This window comes from Accipiter gentilis, chromosome 22, assembly GCF_929443795.1.
Source record: "Accipiter gentilis chromosome 22, bAccGen1.1, whole genome shotgun sequence".
Taxonomy (NCBI): Eukaryota; Metazoa; Chordata; class Aves; order Accipitriformes; family Accipitridae; genus Astur; species Astur gentilis.
The window spans coordinates 17,923,960-17,945,890 of NC_064901.1; the positions used below are offsets into that span (position 1 = coordinate 17,923,960).

General features: G+C 43.4%; 1 protein-coding gene across 6 annotated transcripts in view; it reads right to left on the reverse strand.

The window, feature by feature from the left end:
- Positions 1 to 15,609, reverse strand: part of NUMB (NUMB endocytic adaptor protein) — a 96,094-nt gene extending 80,485 nt beyond the window's left edge. For 4 of the 6 annotated variants that reach the window (XM_049825378.1, XM_049825376.1, XM_049825377.1 and 1 more), the window contains exon 1: positions 14,518 to 15,196. The gene's annotated coding sequence lies outside the window, so the exon portion shown is untranslated. Of the gene's footprint in view, positions 1 to 14,517; positions 15,197 to 15,520 lie in introns of those variants that run through there. The other 2 variants (XM_049825373.1, XM_049825372.1) reach the window with 2 other exon arrangements.
- Positions 15,610 to 21,931: the final 6,322 nt, after the last annotated feature.

A 21,931-nucleotide genomic window follows, 5' to 3' on the forward strand; every position in this document is an offset into this window, starting at 1 on the left:
TATGAACTTTAAAAAGGTGGACTTCATCCTGACTATTTTAGAATCAAACAGAAAGTGCTCTCCAAAAGCCTCACACAACGTTTCCACTAATACGCATTCTCACTTTAAAGACTCACAGCCTTTTTCCAAGTTCAATTTCTGTTAAACTCTCCACTTTGAAACAAACGTGTTCACATTCATAGCAAAGAGCTTGTTCTGAGAGAAGTCACCTCAGAACAGTTGAGGAGTCAGAATCTGAAATAACTGCTATAAGAACTAAACAAGCTGCATAAATGTAGCTGGACTGAAGGCAACTCACCAACGGCAATTCATTCTTACTATAATTTAAGAAAATTAAATGAGTTACATAAGTAATCGTTAAGGAAGGGAGGATGTCAGCAAATAGCCTGGATTATCAATCAATCACTTTCATTACCCTAAGACCTCCTTTGTATTAAACAGTGCTCAAAGGCATCCATTATTTGTAGTTTTCCTCAGCCTCAGACTTCTCTGCAGCTATCTTCTTAAGGTGTATCTGTAGGACTACCTCCATGCCTAAGCACAAGTCTCACACTTCACTTTCAGGCAGCCCACTCTGACACCGGTCAGCAGAACCCCTGTGCTCATGTGCAAGCTGTTTCACAAAGATGAAAGCATCAAGGAATTAAAAAAAAAAAAAAAAATTAAAAATCAGTGTCACAAAACAATGCAAGAGTTGCTTGCCAAATTCAGAAATAATTTTGATCTTAGTCTCCAGCAAAATGGGGAATGAGATACCTGATTCTGCTTTGCTTGGAATAGATAAAGCCTCTGACTTTAAAAATCTGAATGCCTGTCTATACATAGAGATTTACAAATTACTAGAACAACTGGTAGAGCTTTTCTAGAAACACCAGAACACCCATTTTTGAAGACACCATCATACAAATAACCCCTCATTACTTTAGGCATAAAACCAAGATTTATCCAACATACACGTACAGTTTATTGGATCACCTTTATGACATTAACACACAGGAAACCTGACAACTCTATTCAGTAAAAAAAGCCAAATCACAGCTGTGTCACAGCAAATAAGCTGTCCATTTGGTGTCACACACCAGAATGAAGGGGGTAGGGAGAAAAGTACACAGTAACATTTCTCAAAATTGACCATTCCTACTAAAACTCAAACCCAAATAACATCCTATCAGTGAATTACTAATATTAACAAATTTAGAGGCTTTTAAAGCAAAGAGTAGGAATAGATTAGTGTTTAAATGGCAAAAGCACCTGGACTTTATAAGGGCACACACAGTTCTGCACCCACAATAAAACTGAACCTACAGCAGTTATGTTGTTAAGTTTTGGGCAAAACCAGGCTCCTTTTAATAAAATCAAAGCATACATAATCCCCTTAAGTTTCTTCTAGATCAGCTGTCCTCATCACAGAACTAAAACTGGGAAACCATGTTTCAAACTCTGCTGTTTACTGCCTATTTAAAGTCAGACTTGCACACAGCAATGCTCACTCGCCATTCTTTAAAGACAAAAAAGACTGCGAACCAACAGAGTCATAAAATTCCATAGAAATATTAAGGATAAAGTACTAAGGTATAGCTGAATAAACACAACAGGCATCTTTACCAGGAAAACAGATCAAAGTGTACTTAATGTTCAGTTTCTTCTCCTAAGTTATATGTAACATGCAAGTTTACTTCAAAATAACTTCTAAAAACAGTGGTTACTTCGCATTTAGCAACACAGAGTATTACAGAAAAGGTGGCTGGAGCAGACTGAAATTAAACACTTCCTCCCACCCAAATAAATTTTACTGAGTCTATAATCATACAGCATTACTTTCATGGCTAAAATTCTTTAGCTCTGCCATAAATACAAGGTGTTTACCTCACTAATAACTGGTCCATGTGATGAATTTTCAAACTTAATTGAGCTCAGCTACACTTTAGGTTTCCTTGCACAGGCTATTTAAAGTTAACAATTTTTTTTTTCCCAGAAATTCCGTACTCTTGGCAGACCTTGTTTGGGGACTAACAGCTGAAGAATCAGCTACATTACCAGTGCAGATGTAGGTACCTGGTACCGCTACACCCTTTTGCTAGAAAGGTAAGTGGTAGTTAACATTAACAGTACTGACTTGATGCTTCAGTAACACAGTAACAGGGCAACCATGTCACAGCTATAGCCTGTAACAGGTTAGATAGAGTGAATCAATGGTTCCACATCTTTAACAAGTGAAATACAGACTTCTTACAGATTGTACTGAGCAGTTAGTGCAAGTGGCTGCACCTGCACTCCTTGGTGCCTCAGGGTTTCAAGCACAGAAATACAAATTCTGCTGTGTTTGACGCAGCCTTTCTGAAAGCAAAAGCTGATTAAATGAAATTTCAGAAACTAGCATATAAATGCTTATTTCCATTAGAGCACCTGTCTCAAAAAATCAATGCTCGGAGCTCTCTGTATTGCAAGAGGTGGATCCTGAAATAAGTAAGGTTTCTTAGGCAAACTACACAGACAAGAGGTTCCTCTTCCTTCCCTGAGAGGCAGAGAAAAGAGCGGTCAGCAATGGGGCCAGACAAAAACAGACATTAAGGACCCACAAGCAATAACCTGCTTCCTCTCACAGGCTAAAGTCTGCCACTGCTCAAGCTTTTGCGTAAGTGAAGTTCTCTAACTCACCTGTTCTCAGGCAAGCCCAGCACTTGTTCCCTCTAGTGCTGGCTACACAGCTCACACACCCGACAGATCTCCTCAAAGCTGGTACTTCCCCAACACCACCCACCTAACACCAACCCACCTGCCATTTGACCAAGTAGCCCTCATTCAAAGAAAAAAACCCACACATACCAAGTAAGAGTGTTACATCCATACACTAAAGAGGAAAAAAAGAAATGCCCCACAGTCCCCAAGTCAGTCACCACAACTGCTACCATCTTCTCCCCCTCCAGAAAGGGGCCCTGACAACTGGGCTTGAAGGCCATGCTTACCCTTGGCCCACCTCTCTAGGCCAGTGCATCTTTTATTACTTTTTTTGGAATGAGGAACATCTTCAAAACGATGACATAAAACACTTCCCCCTCATAAAAAGTTGAAACGCTGTACTTTTTTTCCAAGGGCAACTCCTTTTTTGTTTACTACTTTGTGCAACTTCCCCCCACAAAACACACAAACAACTTTTTTGCTCTCCTACCATCTCAAAAATCATCAGCATGCCACTTCCACATGGAAATCCGAGCTAGGTTTAACTAGCTGCAAATTAACTTCTCTATTCCCTGCACTGGAGAACCTAAACGCATGTAAACTACGATCCCTTCACATTTAAGAACCAGGTTGCAGGAGGTGGTTGTACTAATCCAACTGCCCGTTGCTCCCACTAGTTCCCTTTCTCCCTTACACCAGCACTTGCCAGACCACTCGGAGACAACGCAGCTCATCACAGGAGCAGAGAATACTCACTTTTTGCTGGTTTCATTGAATGGTTATGGTTTACGGAAGAGTCAAACAAAAAAGACACAGCAGAAGTACCTGATGGGCAATGAGACCAGTTCTTCCAGTGGCAGCAAACAGACAGGTTAAGAATTCATGAGATATCCAGGGCCACCCTTCGACACCCTCAGTAGTGTCATTGCCAGGATCAAAAATACTTGTTAGTGAACAGGACTTGCTTGGGAAATACATTTTTGAGCTTACAGCTCACACCCTCAGCTGTTCCTCTGAATGTCATAACATTGCCTACAGGCACATCTACCACCTCCTTCAACGGTATTTTAGAAGGAACGACCCATGAACCACAGAAATGTTTTAAACTTCAAAAGAGGCTTACAACTATAAATCCCAAAGGTTATAAGCATCTTGCAGATTAGAGTGTGGCACCTTAACCCTAGAAAGTAAGAGGACTCAAGTCTCATCTCTGTGTTTTATTCGCTACGCTGAACAGTAAACACCCTTTCCAACGAGATGCTCGCATTCCTAACTTTCCACCATAAACCACACACAAGAAACAAAATATGATTCACAACCCCCAGTGAAGAACCATGCCAAGTACCTAAACATTAATGTTGCAAAATTTAAGTCTTCTGGATTTAACCCCAGATAACCTATTAGCAAATAGATCTTTAGAACAAAATAAAAATTAAGCCAGATCGCACAAGTTTGTCTTTCACTAAAAGAACCTGCACCTTTCGCCTTGAAGTTTCTATGGGAGAAGGTCAAGGAAAATAAGAAAGAAAAAAAAAAAGAGGATCCATCAACCAGCTTCCTCTTGAACAAACCTGTGCAGCACCATGGAACATTTCTGTTTTCAAAATCAGCAAAGAATTTGCAATTTTCTACAACGTCCTTTACTTTCTGTGTACCACAAGAATTCTACTTTGAATGAGTCCTACTCATGTGATTTATTTCATGGACTGAATACAGAATTATACAATTTGCTACTGTCCTGCCTCTCCCCCCTCCTGTTAACCTGAATTTCTGATATTCAGATGTTCCATTAGTCACAGTTAAAGAAACGTTCCACTATCTGCTCGAAGACCACTACACAATGATATAGACTACTACAAAATAAAGGAGAATTTTAAGAATGCTAAACTATTCTGATCGCCCTTCAGATAAACCGTAAGTGGTATTTCTATTCCCAAAAAGATGAGTCATAAAAACCTTAAATGGATGTGAAGTTCTTCCCTAATTTTGCTCTGGACAAGACTGAGAGTAATAAAATATGTTACAATCTAAACAGTAACCACCTCACACATTTTCCATGTGTCTGAACTTAAATGATCCCAACTCCATTAGGAAATTATAACTGTAAGAAAACAATATATAATAATGATAGTTCTCTTCGTTAAATCCTTTACAAATGTTATTGAGACTAAAGACTTGTGAAGGGGGTATGGGGACATGAATTCCTATCTTCAGGAAAATAAAAACAACTTCTAAATTGCATGAAAGGAAAGAATTAATATTAAACCCCAGGAACTTCTGTAACCCAGTTCCAAACTTAAAACAGTAGATAATGAAGTCCCCAAAGTAAACACAGAATTATGCAATATCTAATTTAACACTGTAATGCAGCTTGCTTTAGCACCTAAGCATAAATGAGATTGATGTCCATACACTCCCTACCAGGATTACTAGGGAAACATTACTTTTTTACTTTTTTTTTTTTTTAACAGCCTATTGAAGATAAATGAATACTCATTAATGACACCTAACATGGCGACTACTGTTTGTTCATTTTTAAAAGACGAAAACACCTAATGTGGTACTTCTGAGAAAAAAAATTAAACAAAAACCAAAATCATCCTTGCTACTTCCCTAAACTAATAATTGTCTTCAATCATTCTGACATGCCTAAAAGAAGCAAGAGCTAAGAATTACCAAAGTTCAACAAACTACTTTGCTTAGACCGTAAGAGCCATTAAGTCCTGAGTGGAAGGGCTATTCACAGTTCCATGTAAATAGCTGTCAAGAGAAGCAATTCCCAGTGTATTTTCAAATGGCACCATTCCCCACTTTCCAAAACCAGAATGCCCCAAGAATTAGACCTGTAGCTTTAAGCCAGTGTTGTTTAGAGCCCTGCCAGTCATACATGCCTTATAAATGCTGCACCACATGGTAAACCAAGGAAACTGCAGTGTAAAAACACAATTTTCAGCTGTGAACTGCTGGTGATATCCACAAATGACACAAAGTATATCTGAAAGCAAGTCCTGGAAGACGGAATTAATTCTAACCTGAATTTCAAAATACTAGGGCTGTAGCCATTTCACACATACCTTTTGGAACAGCAGCCCTCAGGATTTGGGGGCAATATTATGCAAGACTGGCAGATGCCAGTCCCTTTCCACTGAAGAAAGTGGGACAGCAATTCACAGTAGATTGATCTAGTATCTCTGCACAGAACTAGATCGGATGCAATGCCATCTCAAATAGATGAGTCAACAAATGATTAGCTATTTCATGAAGATAAAGGCAAACATAGTTGCAACTAATCAGTTTTTATACATGTGGCATGTCTCACAGCAGAAAGATGCACATTAGAAAGTTGAAAGACCATCTTTGAAAGCAGAAAGGAAGCTTATGCAGAATTTATCTAGACCAAACACTGAAGCAGTAAACTGAACAATAAGCACTCATTCACGTAAAAGCCACATTAAGAAGACTAGAGTAAGCATGTTTGTGCTTTTTTGGATGTAACTGGAGCCAGAGACAATGTGTGAAGGGGAACAAAAAAGCCCAACCCCATAGCTTAGCTCCATAAAGGAGATTAAGTTTTCCATTCTTTGTAGAAAATCTAAAGAACAGAAGATTTTGGGACTACTTTTTTTTTTTTTTTCCTTAAGGTAACATTATCATTAGCAAGATAAACTGTATCTTCACAATCACCTCATTAATCATTTTAGCATTTGCTTACATTTTGCCCACACCAACTGGTTCGATTTCCCATTTGATCTAATGCCGTAAAAAACAAGACACCCGTTCAATTACTACTATTTACTTGTGGTTAGAGGGCTGCACTGCCTTTACTTGCAGAAACCCCTACTTCTAGGGCTATTACACGAGGGGACAAAACTAAGTCTGACCACTGGATTGCAATACACTATATGGGGAGCAAGGGCTAAGGCAACAACCAGAACCCAGTTGGTTCAGGTAACGTCTTGGTATCTACTAGAAGCAGACAGCAAGACAATCTGGTAGTAGTCAGGATGATCTACCATCACTGCTAGATTTGAGATGGGTTCTCATCTCTGAAACCTAGGTCCTATGGCAAGACAATCAGCAGTTGGCTGCTCACATAACCTGAGCTACAGATACCTCTCTACTGAAGAGGCATGGAGCCATCGTCACCTGTGCCACCTTATTGGTCACCTCTCTCCTATGGAGAGAGCACTTACGCATCTGGAAGAAATTCCAGGGAAAGAGCTCCTACATGCTTAATCTTCACTTCAGGTGGGGCCTTTTGAGGGTGAGGGAGGTAGGCAGGACCACTTCCAAAATGTACCAGCTCATAGTTTCACTAGCCATATGCACTGCATCCCTGTCACTTAGAGCAGGGGGGCTGCGCTGTTGCTAATTCTCCCCCACCCAGAGCTCCAGTGCTAGCGCTTGCAGAAGTGGAAACAGGGAACTGAGCCTATTAAAAACAAATTTGGAAAAAAGAAATCATTTTTGTCATTTATTCAAGAAAGAAATATACAATCAAACAGTCCTGGGATGCTAAATTGGAATTCAGAAGTGCAAGAAGCTTAGCTTGTCACCAGGCAAGACTGGAGGTAAGTCACAATCCAGTATCTTAGACAATTCCAGAACACATCATATTTCCAAAAAGTTTCTTACCTCTGAATACCTAATTATTGTTCTTCTGAAATGCAGAAGATGAAAGAGAGTAAGAAACTATCAAAGTGAGTAATAAACTATCAAATCATCCAATTGCAGGTAACAGACAACATGCAACAGGAGAAGGCAAGCCATTTTGGGGAAAATGGTTTTTTTCCAACCAAGTGACCATACTCATCCACAGCAAAGCACTGCAGTACATTAAGAAATTAAGACAGGAAAATGAGGAATAAAGAAATTAAGACAGACTCAGATTTTCATCCTGGATTTCCTCAAAAATAATTATTTTGATCAACTTCTTCCTTAGTATTTTCAAAACACGAATAACAGTTCACAGAACCTCACTGTATTTGGTGTATCTGTATTTCTACCTCAGCACTGCCTGCCTTAGAAGAAAGGAAGAACTAAATCTGCAGTACCAGAATAGCAATTTAACAGTTGTTAAATTAGTATGCGTTAGAGTCAATTTTTTTTTTTTCCACTTGAATGGTGAATATTGTTTACTCTGTAAGATTTGCAGAATTGGGTCCTTAGCTTAAAGTCAACAAATACCATAGGCAGATAAACCATGTTGACTTTTTCTAGTCCCAGTTATGTTCCTGGTCTGTGCATGAGCAAGATACTGAAAGCACTATGTGGATATGACCACCCTGAGAATAAACTCTTGCACATGAAGTAAATGATGTCCAAAGCAAGAGTTAATTACACAGAAAATAACTGATTACAACTGAAAATAAAATTGAAGTACAGGACCATGTCTGAAATGTGAGGTAAGGGACATGACACTGTATTATGTCATATATGTCAATAAAGGTCATTTCTGAGGCAGAAATTCCATACTTTTAAGAACATGGAAAACTTTCAGATAGTACTATGCATACACCTCTTTAAAGGGGTGTACCCCACCTCACTAGACAGCAAAGAAATATTTATGCATTTTGGCTGTTCAGGTTTGTTCCAAGACAATCTTACAAGCTTTCCTATAATACCTTTGAACAATTATGAGCATTTGTATTGCAGTATCGAAGAAAAAATAACAGTGACCTTATTTGGTGGATAACACTCACAGACTTCGAGTACTCCTTATGAAAATCCAAGACACAAAGTATTCAGGTTGGTAAAAGGATAAGAGAAAACCTAAAAATTATTTTGATGTACCACTGTGCTATTCCTGGGGCAGCACAGAAATTACTTAGTTACCATCCCATTCATTGCAGACTGGTGGAGGGGTCTCTAGCCTACCTAAGCTAGCAGATCAGAATTTGCCCAGACAAAATAAAACCTGAAGAAAAAAAAAAGCGCCACATAATCCTATTACAGACATTTAAATGAAATGATAAACAATCCATATTCAATATTAGCATGATGCACCTATCCAAGACACACCCAGAGAGTTCAACAAAGCATTCAGTGACACCCTTCTATTTGCCAGCCGCATAAAATAAATCCAAGACATAGCTTAGACTAAAAAAAAAAAGATATATATATATAATCAACAATGAAAAGGTTGTTATAAAAACAACTATTTTATAAAAGCTTTCAATAAATATCCTGGCAAAAAGATTGATATTTATTGAATTGCAGTCCTTCATTCCCTTGCACAAGGCTGGCTTTCTGCTACCAAGCTAAGAGAAATACACAGGGCTGCCCAGTTGCTCAAAGACTGAGTGGCTTTTTGCAGGCTACTTTCTTTACATAGGAAAATCCACGCATGGCACAGTTGAGAGGCGTTTTAAACTAACAAATTGCCTCTGAAAAACAAATTCATATAATTTAAAAAAAATAACAAATAACCCTAATGGGAAAATAAATATGTATACACGTCATGACACTCTTTCAAAGCCACCCCATGCAAATCCAGTTAAAGAAAGAGCACATTACATGAGGTGCTTTTCACACACTGTAACCTATGCAGAAATACTGAAATTCATAGACACAAGCAAAATTGAACACTTAATATTAAATTAATCTCTGATAATGTTCAAGGCCTGTTAATATGAGAGAGTGCACAATTAATTCTATTAACTAGACTGATAATTCACTGGGGGTGGAGGGGAAGGAAAGAAACCCCCAAAAGCCACTGTATCAGTAAATATCTGCTAAAATATGAAAAGCAAAACCAGTATTACAACCACTGAATCGCATAAAACCTGGTCTACATGAGACCTTAAACCAGACATTGTAATTCCCATACATGCTATTTCAGGCTGGGTTAGGGAATTTGACACACAGGTGATATGCGTTTCAACCTGAAAGGCAATGACTCTGCATAAACACAGACCCTGCATTGATCAGGACTACAAGGAAGAACCCACACAGGAACCCTGGCCCAGAATAAGCACTAAACCTTGACTAGTACCACCTTAATGACCGGTAAATTCTTTCTCGGGCTTTTTAGACCAGATTAAGCCTCGCAGGCTTTTTGGAAACAGCATCACATCTCATTCTTGTAAATGAAAAATAGTCAGCAGAAAGATCATGTTAAGGAGACAATAAAATAGCCAGCCTTGATTAAAAAAAAAAAAAGCATATACTTTACAAAGGACTGCTCGTAAAGCAGGGGAAAAGGCTGCAAAATTAATCTATCCCACTGCTGAGACATGAGCCAGCCACAGCACCCAGCTACTGCTCAGCAGCCCTGCAGTTACAGCGACCTGTACAAACCAAACCAGTATCAACTGTCCTTTCATGAGAAAAAGTACCCACTGGTTATTTTCCACAGAATTTAGGTTATTACTTTGAGAAAGAAACAAATATTAGAGCAAAAAGCCAAGCCAGCAATTACGTTTCATGGGACTATGCTATTTGGCTATTTGCTTCACATAAACTGGTCTAGCTCTACCGAGTTCCAGAAAAAAACATCCAAGAATAAAATTAGAAGATTACTGTTAAACGTATTTAGTAGGAAGGAACATACCTGCTTTTCCCTCATACTGTGCATACAAAGTAAAAATACAAATCCAACACTTTTACCATTAGTTACTAAACAAAAGTTAGACCCAGCCTGTATCTATTGTGAACCAGGTTTCTATCTGTGTCATTCCTCTGTACAGGGAACAAATTCCCATGTCTCCACAGATTTTTACTTCAGCAGTTGATGAATTAATGCTTTTGAAAGCAGACTATCCTCACTCAAAATCTTAAGTCAACACATGAAAATATCAGCTAACTAAAGACCCAAGCATTTAACAGCCACGAAGCATTCACTTGCAAGGCAAACTGAGTAACTAGGAGAGTTTGGTAGTTATACACTTAGTGGTGCCCATCAGCAAACTGCACAGCCTTAGAAAAGCCAAGCTATCTCTAGTCCTGGTGGATTACAGAAACCAGCTTCTTTAAAAGTCTAAAATCAGTTCACTGCTGAGAGTGGTGCCTCGTCACAGGCTTGAACTGCATTAATCAAGTTTAAACAACACTAAAAGTGGAAGGGAAGAGAGACTCTTAAGGTTTGGGGTTTTTTTCCCTAGAAAAATAAACTGATTAAAAGTGGTCACATTTAGATTAAGAACAGTTAGCACGCAGTAAGAGTGGTTCTGGTCAAGTGCACCAGTATATGTTTTTCTGTAATAGCCTCAGCAGTACTTGTAGGTCCTAGATCTGTGCCCTGTGAAGAAGCCCAGGCCAATGACCAAGTACATACCTACAGAAAGCAGTTCTCATTAATAAACTCTCTGGGTGCACCTGAAGATTAAAGAGTACTGTTTACAATCTAATTCCCCAGGAAGTTCCAGATTGTTGCTTCCTTGAAAAGGAAAGGCAACCCAAAAAAATTCTGAACAGTTTGGTACAAGTCTTAATACACTGTATTTGAAACCACTATTTCACTTAGAAGGCTAATAACTTTGGTTCTGGCTTCAATACCAGTAAAATCTCAAAAATCCTACAGATTCAGCACTCAATGAAGCCAAGAGCTTGTTTCTGACCCCCAAACTCTGAAATGAACAGCTTTACATTTTCCTCAAGAGCACCTTTACATTTTGGCATCCATATTCCTCTTTCAGCCAATTTCTCACACACAAATCATTTGTCCGGACACACTTTCAGTCACAACTCTGCAGAAACAGAAGATATATAAATTACTGTGCAGAAACATCTTTAAGCCATCACATCTGATAACGACAGAACACCAAGACTCTAAAAAGAATTACTCTGCAAGGACAAATGCTGAACAAAGCAATTCAAGTTTTCACAGGGGTATCTCCTACAACACACTTAGAAGGATTCTGGATGAATGTGTAACTGCAGTTACACATGACACAATGCCATTTATACATTTATACTTCTACACTGATGGCAGCCTATTAATGCTTGTGAGTCTCAGTCAATAAAAATGAAAAGGAAAAAACCCAAAACAAACAAACACTGCCTCCTGCACAGTCTTCCTGATCTTGCTTGTTATGAAAGTTTTCTTCTTTCTGATGCAACATCTGCTTTAACTATACACTGTAAAGAACGTCAGTTCAGAATGGGTATTTGATGGATCCCACAATTAAGATGAGAACAAACCCTCTTCCAGACACAGCTGTGTCAGTCTGAGGTTCCTGTGCTTAGCCCATCCCTAGCTCCTCATCCTCCACTCGCCGCTGTTACCACCCACATCAACGTGCCAGCTGAGAAAAACGGAAGAACACTCTCCAATTTATTTGAGGTTTTATCAGCCAAGCCAGCTTAAAAGAGTTTGCTGTAAGTCTTTGTTAACCCAAGTCATGTTGATGGAAAGGTACGGTTCCAGAACAGCTCAAGGGAATTTAAATCAGGGCTACTATGGCCCCATCTCCCACCCCCCATCTCATTCACTTCAACAGGAAGCCCCATTCCTACCCCCTGACCTGGATGGTCAGCCAGTTCAGAAACATGATCCAGCCAAAATCCAACAAAACGAAAAAAGCAATTCATTACCAGCCTGATTAACTCCCTGACTTTGCTTAACTCACAGCCACAAAGGCTTCCTTGCCAGCAGGGGAAGACGCACAGTCAAGAAGGAGACAGGACCACCACAGCCCCAGTTTAAGCTGCCAAGTTTCTTGACAAGGTTAGGAAAAACCAAAACAGAGCTCAGAAAAGAGTGGTCGCAGCCCCCTCCTCCTCCTCCTATGTGAGCAATAACATTTGCATAGCCATGAAGTCAGCCAGTTCAGGCAGCCGATCCAACTGAAGCGCAACATTTTTCTGTACCACCGTTTTCAGCTGGATCAGCAAAGAATGACTAACAGGGAAAAACAGCTCCTTTTGGTGAAAGCATAGCCAGAGGAATCAAAGCTGCTCTGGTGGTAATGCAATAACATGAATGTAGAGGACGTGTTAAGTCTTAGCTTGGTATTCTGCAGGAAAAGAAAGGCAATATGCTCTTATGTCACTTATCAAAATTGAGATCCCTGGACTGAACAAGTAGCCTTTTAATATATGTTCACTGATCAACATAAACTCCAAAAGCAAGACTAAGGCCATGATTTCACATCAGTTTAAACCAAGCTTGCTTGATAAGCTCGGAAAATAAATAAGAATATAAATAACCTTTGACCCCTCTGTCTGAAAAAGAACAAGGTCAGCAGAATGTCAGATGAGTGCAATAACTAGCATAGGACCCTAAAGCCAGCAGTTACACCAGCTTAGGCTGCCATTAGAATGCCTTACCTGAGCGATTCTGTAAAACATCCTTCTAGAGTGCAGAAGATTTAATTTCTATAGCATTAGGGCAATTTAATTTTTTTTTTTCCAATCTTATGCAGCTCCACCAATATTACTAGCAGAATAAAAACAGCTATAGGTGGAATTCAAGAATCCTGTATGGTGCTGTAACAAGCTCTTAGGAACACACAAAAAAAATCTACTATGATATGTTTTCCTGATAGCCCCTATTCCTGGGGAGGCAAGCACTTTTGCAAGGATTTTCACTGTCATTTCAGAAAGTTTTTATCCCACCATGCTCATTATGGTAGGAAAGAAAAGCACTTACAGATCATTCTGACACCACGCACGCAGCTATATCAAACTACAAAATGTAAAACTTGGAAGTCTTGCGAGTTTTAAGAGCCCAGAGTGCCCTGCTGCTTTGGGGTTTTTTCCTTCCTAAATGCATAATGCTGTCAGCTACTAATACAAAATCAGAGGGTTTCACAACGCCAGGGTGAGAAGATAAACAAACTTGTCTACGCTGTCTAGTCTACACGCACCTTCAGTTTCCACACATTTAAGAGAAGTAATAAATGCAGGAAAGTAATTCCCAGGCTGAAAAATAAATTTTCTGCCAATAAGGATTTAAATGGCTGATTTGAATTGCATTTCATATGTATACTTTAGGAAAAAATTTCTTTGATGTGTTATGCTTAGAGTTCTGTAAATCAGAGTTTTCACTGAGGCTTAAAACCAACACCTTATTCAATTACAGATTAAAAAGAGTTTGCTGTAGGATAACTCAGGCTATCAAAAGAGTTTAAGAATCACAGACAAGGATGAACAGAACTCGAGTTCATTTTTTTGGACTTCGTTCATGTTATTATTTCTTCTGTAAGATTTTCGCTAAGAGGAAAAAAAAAAAAAAAGCAGCATTTCCACAGAGAATTGCCAAGAGATGAAGAAATGGAAAACACACACCGATGAGCAGAAAAACAATACCATTTCTCTATGGTAACTATTAACTTCTGCATAATCATAAAGACCGTTTTCACAGTAACCATAGATCAATAAGTCAAAGAGAACTGATGAGTCAGAAATCCATTTAAATATTTGCACTTTTTGCTACAAGCCATACCTATTGTAATACTGTAGCCAAACAGAATGACCGTGCCTTCCATTTTACCCACTCTCCTCATTCGGGAGCCTATCTGGAGAGGCAGGAAGATCGAAAATACAAAACAACTACAAAGCAAAACCCCTTAAAAGGTTCAATCAGACGTTGCTAACAGTTATAAGTATCTCCTACGCCGGACAGCTGAATTAAGAAACATCGACAACCACCCTGAAAACGCAGTAGCGCACAGAAATCAACCCGAAAGCTCCCTTATCGTTTCATAAACCATTAATGAGTAGGTTACATAAATCTACTGGACCGAAGGGGTTGTAGACCGGAGCTGCTGCAAGACATGAACTCTCCTCCGAGGGATGCATCATTTCATTCTCGAAGGCTGTTCACCTCCGTCAGTGCAATCAAAGGAGTTAAGCGCATTCCAGCCCCAAGCTGCCTTTTAACCCTTCGTCACCTACCGAAAACCGAGCGGCGCAGCGATGCTTGCCCGCCGCCGGCGCTCCCCCGGGCACACGGCAGCCCTCCGCCTCGCACCGCTGTTGCTCCTCAATCCCCCCCTGCGCGTCGCAGGACGGGCTGAACCCGGCCGCCTGTTCCTTTGTGCAGCCTGGCGGGCTGTTGCACACGCAGAAACAGACCGCCGAAGCCACGAACCGCGTGGAAAAAAAAAAAAAAAAAAAAAAAATTAAAATGGGGAGCGCGTTTCGCGGCTCACGGGGGCCCTTTCCCCCGCAGCTCCCGCTGCCAGACCGGGTCGGCGGCGCCCCCCGCCTCGGAGCCTCGTCCCGACGCCCTCCCAAAACTTCACAGCGCCCCAGCCCCGGCCGAGACGAGGCGCAGGATTTCGGGGAAGCCCGAACTTCCCGGAGCCCCCCGCTCGCTCCCGCGGCCGCACGCAGGGGCGGGAGGCGATACAAAGCGCCGCGCACGGCGACGGCCGGCCCGGCAACGGCGGCGCCGGAGGGACCCTCTGACGGAAACCTGGCCGGGATTCAAGGCCTAGGAGAGACCGCGGCCACGGGCAGCCCCAGGACGGGGAGACCGAGAAGCGGCAGCGCCCCGGGGGCCGCTCCCCCGGGCCGCCGGCTCGGTGCTCCCCCTCAGGGCCTTGCCCGCCCGCCCGCGGGCTCCACCTGCGCCGGGCCCCCGCCCCACCCCACCCCACGCCGGGGATCGCGCCGGGGCCCACCCCACTGCCTCCCGGGGCGGGGACCGCAGGGCGCCCCCGCCTCTCCCCCGGCCCCCGCACGCACTTCCCCGCCGCCCCCGCCGGTCCCCTCAGGCTTCCCCCGCCTCCGGCGGCGTCGTCCCCCTCCCCCCGCGCCCGGACACCCCACCCCCCCCACCCAACCGCACCCCGCGGGGCTCGCACGCCCCCGCCACACCCGCCCACGGCTCCGGCCCCCGCTTGCCGCGGCGAAGGCCCTATCCCGCACCGCGGCCTGGCCCGGCCGCGCTCACCTGCTGCCCGCAGCCTCCTCCCTCCGGCGCCTCCTCAGCCGCCCGTCGCCACCGAGCAGCGCCGCCGCCGCCGCCGCCGCCGCTCCCCCCCCCCCCGCCCCCCGGCAACTGCTCCCGCCCCCGCCGCCCAGCCACGCCCATCCCAGCGGCCCATTGGCCACCCGCTCCGCATCCCGGCCTTTGGATTGCTGCGAGGAGCCGCCCGTCAGAGTGCCGACCCCGCCTCTCTCCGCCCACGGGTCCCGGGTGTTTTATTCACGCCGGGTCTTTGGCGCCCCCACTCTTTTGCCGCCGCTCCCGATTGGCTGAGCCGGTGGGAGCAGAGTGCCAGGATAGGTTCCCAGAGGTGTCAGCTGCGGCGATGGGCCCGCCTCCCCACTCGGGGTTAGGCTGCGTTGGCGCGGCGAAGCGTTGCGTTGCCCGGCGGGAAGGCGGGAGCGGGCGGCCGCTACCTGGGCCGCGGTGGCCGGTCCGTCCTCCCTGAGGGGGTCAGGGCAGAAACCCGCCTCCCGCCCGGCTCCCGGAGACCCCTCCCGGCGGGCGTCCCGCTGATGCGCTGAGTGGGGACGAGCCTTCCGACAGGGCGGTTCGCCGCCCGTCTCCGGTTTGGCTCTGCCGTGGGTCTCGTCCCCTCACAGCAGCGAGGCGGCTCGTGGGCAGGCAGGGCCGCAGGGCAGAGCCACCCTGCTTTGGGGGTTCCATCCTCCGAAGCTCTGGAGCGTGGGGAGCTGGGTGGCCGGGCTCCTCCAGCGTCAAAACGGGCCCCCGTGCCGTTGCCTGGCGTGAGGCGCCTGCCCAAAGCCCGGCACCGGCACCGCCACTGTGGGGACTTTCCCGAAGCGGGGAGACCCGCCGGCAGCTTCTGGAAAGCCCCTCGCGGGAGAGGCAGCCGCCCTGACGTCGGCTGGCGGCAGTGGTGGCACGAGGTCGAGGTCGAGGAAGATGGCTCCCACAGGCCCAGCCGCAGGGCCCAGTGCCACCTCGGTTTCCCCCCAATAAAGGGCCTGTGGTAACGGACGCCTTCCCCGGGGGCCGCGATGAAACGTGCTGCTAATGCCAGCAGCTCTCCAGAAATGGCACCCGTCCGGTCCCCCACCAGCTAGAGGCCGGGGTTGCAGGGAAAACAAGCAGGCTCCTCTCTGCCGCGCATTAACCGCCATGACGGGGACTTTCTGAGATCCAAAATGTTGTTGGGTTTCCTTCCTTCAGCCCAAGAAACACAAGCGTGCCTCCATTTTCAAAGCGGAGGCAGTACCAGGTGCTGAATTCAGCAGGGAGGCTGCACTTCAAAGGGACGTTACCCAGGGGAATCCTCTGCGTGCAGCACCCCTGCGACTGCGCGTATGGGGCTTGGCCTGAACGCATTATCCAGAATGCATATTTCCAACAGCTGCCTCCTCTCCCTCGACTTTCAAGCAGCTACTTCATCCAAAATGCAAGCCAGAACAGTTCCCAGAGCATTCAGCTGAAAAAAAAAAAAACAAACCCCACCACCTCAGGAAACTGAAATGCAAAGATTACATGAGGTTTCTCTGCATCATTATCTTCTCCCTGCATGCACCATCCCCCTTATTCCTCTTTGTTTCTAAATCAAGCAAAGAAACAGAGCAACAAAGAACATGGGCCTTAATGTTAATTGGCAAACATCCAAAAAATAAGGCAACTGGAATCAGTGGGAATTTCAGAACATCATGTGCAAAAATAATTTACCAAGTTCACACAGGAGGTGCTCGGGCAGCAGTATGAGTGTGACACTGACTCTGAGTTTCAGACTGATGCTCTGACCCCAAAATCATCCCTTGTTCACAAACTAAACTAAGAAGAAGATTCCTTTTTTTTTTTTTCCCTACATCTTTTTGCATATCCCTCTGCTTGGAAAGCAAAACCAAAGCAGAGCGCTGACGTCCTTCTCACAGTTGCTTCTCAATTACTTTCAGATTGCTGCAGTCAGCCAGAAGCCCGACACAACTATGTTTGAGCCAAACGTTCCAAAATGACTAGACAGACATTTCTACCAGTCCTGGGGTTTCTTCTGATTTTATGAAAACATTCCTGACCTGGCATAGCTCTTAAAATATTGCATTCCCAGTAGCTTTGGTGTAACTCTTCATCTCTGGATTTCTGACCAGACCAAAGTTTTTATAAAACATGGTGCCCTAAACCCTAATTTCTAAGGAACAATGCCCCTAATATAAAGATGCTCTACTTCCAGATGAAAAGTATTTGAGGTCTGGCAAGGAAAAGACCAGGACATGCTATTGTAAATAAAGTTCTAATGTACGCTTTAGCTATATATAGCTTTTACAAATATTTATTAGATAGTTAAATTGAATTGTTGCCATTACCACTTCTCTGCTTGGCTGTTTGTATCTCTCCCTAACTTGACCTCCCCATATAGTCATTGGTGACTGAAGGGAAAGGGGGCTGTGATGGGAAAGGAAGGGAAGATGACCGTAGAGGTCACCTAGCCGGACAAGCTGAGCATCTAACATAGCAAACTGCACACTCACAGTGCTGCGCCGCGGGTCTGAGTCACGTTCTGTGTAGTCAGTCTTCCCACAGAGAGTTTCCATGCAAGGGGGGAAATTAATTCTCCAAGGCCTGATACTGGAAGCAAGGCTTCAAGGTGCTTTAATCCTTACAGATAACAAAAATTGGTAGAGACTTCATAGCATTCCCAAGAAGCCCAGTTTCCGCCTTTCCACCTTTTCTTTAAGATTGAGAACAGGGCTCCATGGGTAATATGCAGGATTAATGGACTTGGCTGTTCCTGTCATGCCCACTTACTCCTGCCAGCGATGCCTTTCTAGCCAAGATCCTTCCTAGTCTCAGCGGGACGGCAGGATAGTACGCTATCCCCTAAGGACCTGAGAGTATATTATACACGCACTCATGATAATGCAAACTCCATATCCTCATTGCAGATACCTGGAGGCTTAATATCGTTCTCCCCTATTGGCTATCTAAAACAATGTCAGTGATTAAATCTCCCTTCTCTAATCACACCGTAATATTATCCCTTCCAGGAACAAGCCATGCCAGTATAAATACGACAACATAAGCATTTTTATGCTGCTATAACTGTGCTCACCCAAGAGGAATTCCATCTTTTTGACAATACAGGTAAAACAGTGGGAACACGTGTGTGTGGAAGAGCACTGAAAATGCTCAAATAGAAGGTGCCATATTGTCTAGTAGCAATACAAATCTACTTCAGGAAGCAAATAAGCAAGTACCACGCGGGCTTTCTCCTATCATGCTCTGAGCAGATCTGAACAATATGGCTGCTAAACCAAGACATCCTGTTTGCATGATATTTCCATCTTGGCAGTGCTGCATCAGAGCAAGTAATTTCAGAGTACTTCAGAAAAACTTCAGTGTAGACAGCTTTTACAGGAAATAAAAGGTAGTCTTTTGCAGGGCTTCTGAAAAGGAGAAACTTACAGAAGCAGCAAATGTTGAATGGTGCTGCTGTATGTTAGCAGGACATTTTGAAATAGTGGGCATAAATATATTTAATGAGCAAAGCTATGCAGTTGCCATTATTAACACAGAAAGGATGCGAAAGCAAGAATCATTTAAAATCTTCTTCCGTGGAAAAGTGTCACCCAAACAGCTTGTCAAGAGCCACGGTCTGTGGATATCAAAAGAATGTTCTCTAGCACAAGATACATCATGCATGCAGGAACAGCTTGACTATTATACCTTCTATCTTGATTATCTAGATGTGATTAATCCTACAGGGCAAATACTTCATTCAGGTTCTCTTTGCTTTCATTTTAGGATGGGGATTTTCCCCTCATGGCCATTTACTTCTCTCCTTCCACTGAAAAGCAACAAGACCGGAGTCTTGGAGTCTGCAGCTTTCTGTTTAGTCACTGCCTACAGAGTCACTGCAGATGGTATCTGCTCAATGCTACCAAATGCTAGATGGCGTCTATGAAGAGCACAAAAACCCTCATAAAATTATTTCAAAATGCTTTCAAAGTACACATGCCCCGTCAAAGGGATGAGTAAGCTTGGTCGAGGGTCCTACTCAAATATGTTACGTAAATTCAGCTGTAACTTACAAAGTATGTATTTTAGCGTCACACGGGACAAGAGAAAATGTCTGTGCTTCCAAATCCCCCCCAAAAGACAATTTCATAGGGAGGACTGGACCTTGTAATTATTATTTTTATAGATTTGTTTCAATTGGACTGTTCCATGGCAGGGAAGGCTTCTTTTCTCAGTGGGGCTCTGTGTACAAGATAACGAGGATTAAAGACCCCAACCAGTCACTGAATAAGAAAATCCCTGAGAAGAGAGGAACAGCTGGAGAGAGGCCAAAATCTCTGCCAAGAGATGCTTCAGTGAGTGAGTGCATTCACTCTGATGAGGGGGGCCAGAGGATAGCTCTTGAGAAACAGTTCCTGAATTAGCTTTCACTCTTGTTATCTGGCAGTGAACTTTATAGCCTCCACAACACGGAGCAGGCTTCACAATCCAGCCCAGTGTCCTTCGACATACTGGATGTCACTAGGCTGTATAAGAAGGATTGTCAGCTAAGGAAACCCGTTAGTGAAGGCTTGAAATGTTCTTTTTCCCTACTGGGTATTGCTTTTGGCATGAGAACAAAACTGACAGTGCAAAAGGAAGGTTGCCAGCAAAGTAATAATGAGAAAAAGGATTAAGCTGAGTTTAACTTTATAAAAGTGACTGGTTTACATTAATGGTTTGCTGGGAACACAGATAAAGTACTGGGCAGTTTGCATGGTAGTGAACAACTGAGCATCCAACACGCAGAGAATTGCAAAGGATTTTGCCCTTTCCACTCATTAGTGAAGACTGCTCATAGCTTTGTAGGATCAGGCCTTACTCAAACTGCTCTTTAAGCTCGAGATTTCCATTATTTGAACAGGGAATGGCATAAGGGTAAAATATCAAGTGAAAGCTTCATCTCTTTGAGGTGCCATTTACATATTTCTTTTGAAGTCACTGGTGGCTCTTTAATAAGTTGTACTCACCACATTTTTTATGTCGTCTTAAATAAAACACGTGTGGCTCTTGGCAATGCGGCTTATATGCTCATAAAATCTGAGTAACTTTGTGCTAAATTCTAATTAAGAAATTTAATTAAGCCTCCAGTTGCTACTCTGTCTATGTGAGCAGCAGCTGGGGACCACCTAATCATTCAGAGATCTGTGCTACTTTCCTTTTGTTTATTTAAAGAGCTGTATGTGACACTGTTCTTTCTTTACGACAAATTCCCTTGAAATATCGGACAATGAATGAAAACAGCGTGTAGACCTTGTAGCTATTCCTCGACAACCATCTGAGTACTCTGTAAGGGATACTGAAGCTCTCTCTTTTTGCCTTAGGTCCAAACGCTTTCTTGTGTCATGCAGAAAAATAGCAACATTCTTTATTCTTGAAAGCATTTACTACTAGAAAGGCTAAATTGTCAAAAGAAACATTTTATTGTTACAGACATTTCACCACCATTCTTCTCCACTGTGTCCTTCACTCTGAAACTTTGTTATACATCAAAAAAAAATCCGATGTTAATCATCTGTCTCTCGGTGGTAGAAAGTGACATCCGTATGAAGATCAGAGCCCTCGAATGAGACTTTGAACCTGCCGTGCTGGTAAACATCCAGAATAGCTTTGCTGCAGTCATTACAGATATTCTGGTGTAACTCAGGTCAGGCTCTGTGTACAGCACCCAGCTTCTTCTGAGAAGGATCTAGTTGCACTCCAGTAAATTAAACAGAAACACAAATAACAACCCAGACGCCTACATTTTTCAAAGGCCTTCCCCCTCCCAAGCCTATTTAGCCATGCTTACATATAATTAAAGCGTACAATAGCCTAACTCCTACCATATTTCAAAGGGTCTGCATCTCGGTTTTGTTAAGGGCCCAGTTCTGTTGAAACGGTTTCAGCTGATAAGATTATTCTGGTAAGCAGGGCTTAACCTTGGGAAAACAAAGAATGGATTGAAATAGAGTTCACCCTTCCCTTCTCTTCCAGTCTACACAAGCACGCACAGGCTGCTAGCACCTCCCTCTCGTTTTAAACCCCATCCACGCCAGTGTTTCCCCCCGCAGGGATGCAGAGCGCTGATCGCCCTCTGCCACCTGCCGGCAAAGCCGAAAACGTTCAAGACGTTAAATCCGAGGCTAAAGCGTTGCCTACGCACGCCCAAAATCCGGCTCCTTTAGCTAAAAGCACCGTGGTACAAACAGAACAATTTTCTACTGCTGTTGCTCTTCCCACAGCTTTGGCTGCAAAGGCTGTGCCGGCAGAATTCCGTCAGAAAAATACCTCCAAAATGAAAACAGTTGTTATTGCATGTATACAAAATGGGTCTTGGCTGCTTATAGCACAGTGGCGGGATGTGAGGCTGATGTGTGCTGGTTTTAAGACAAT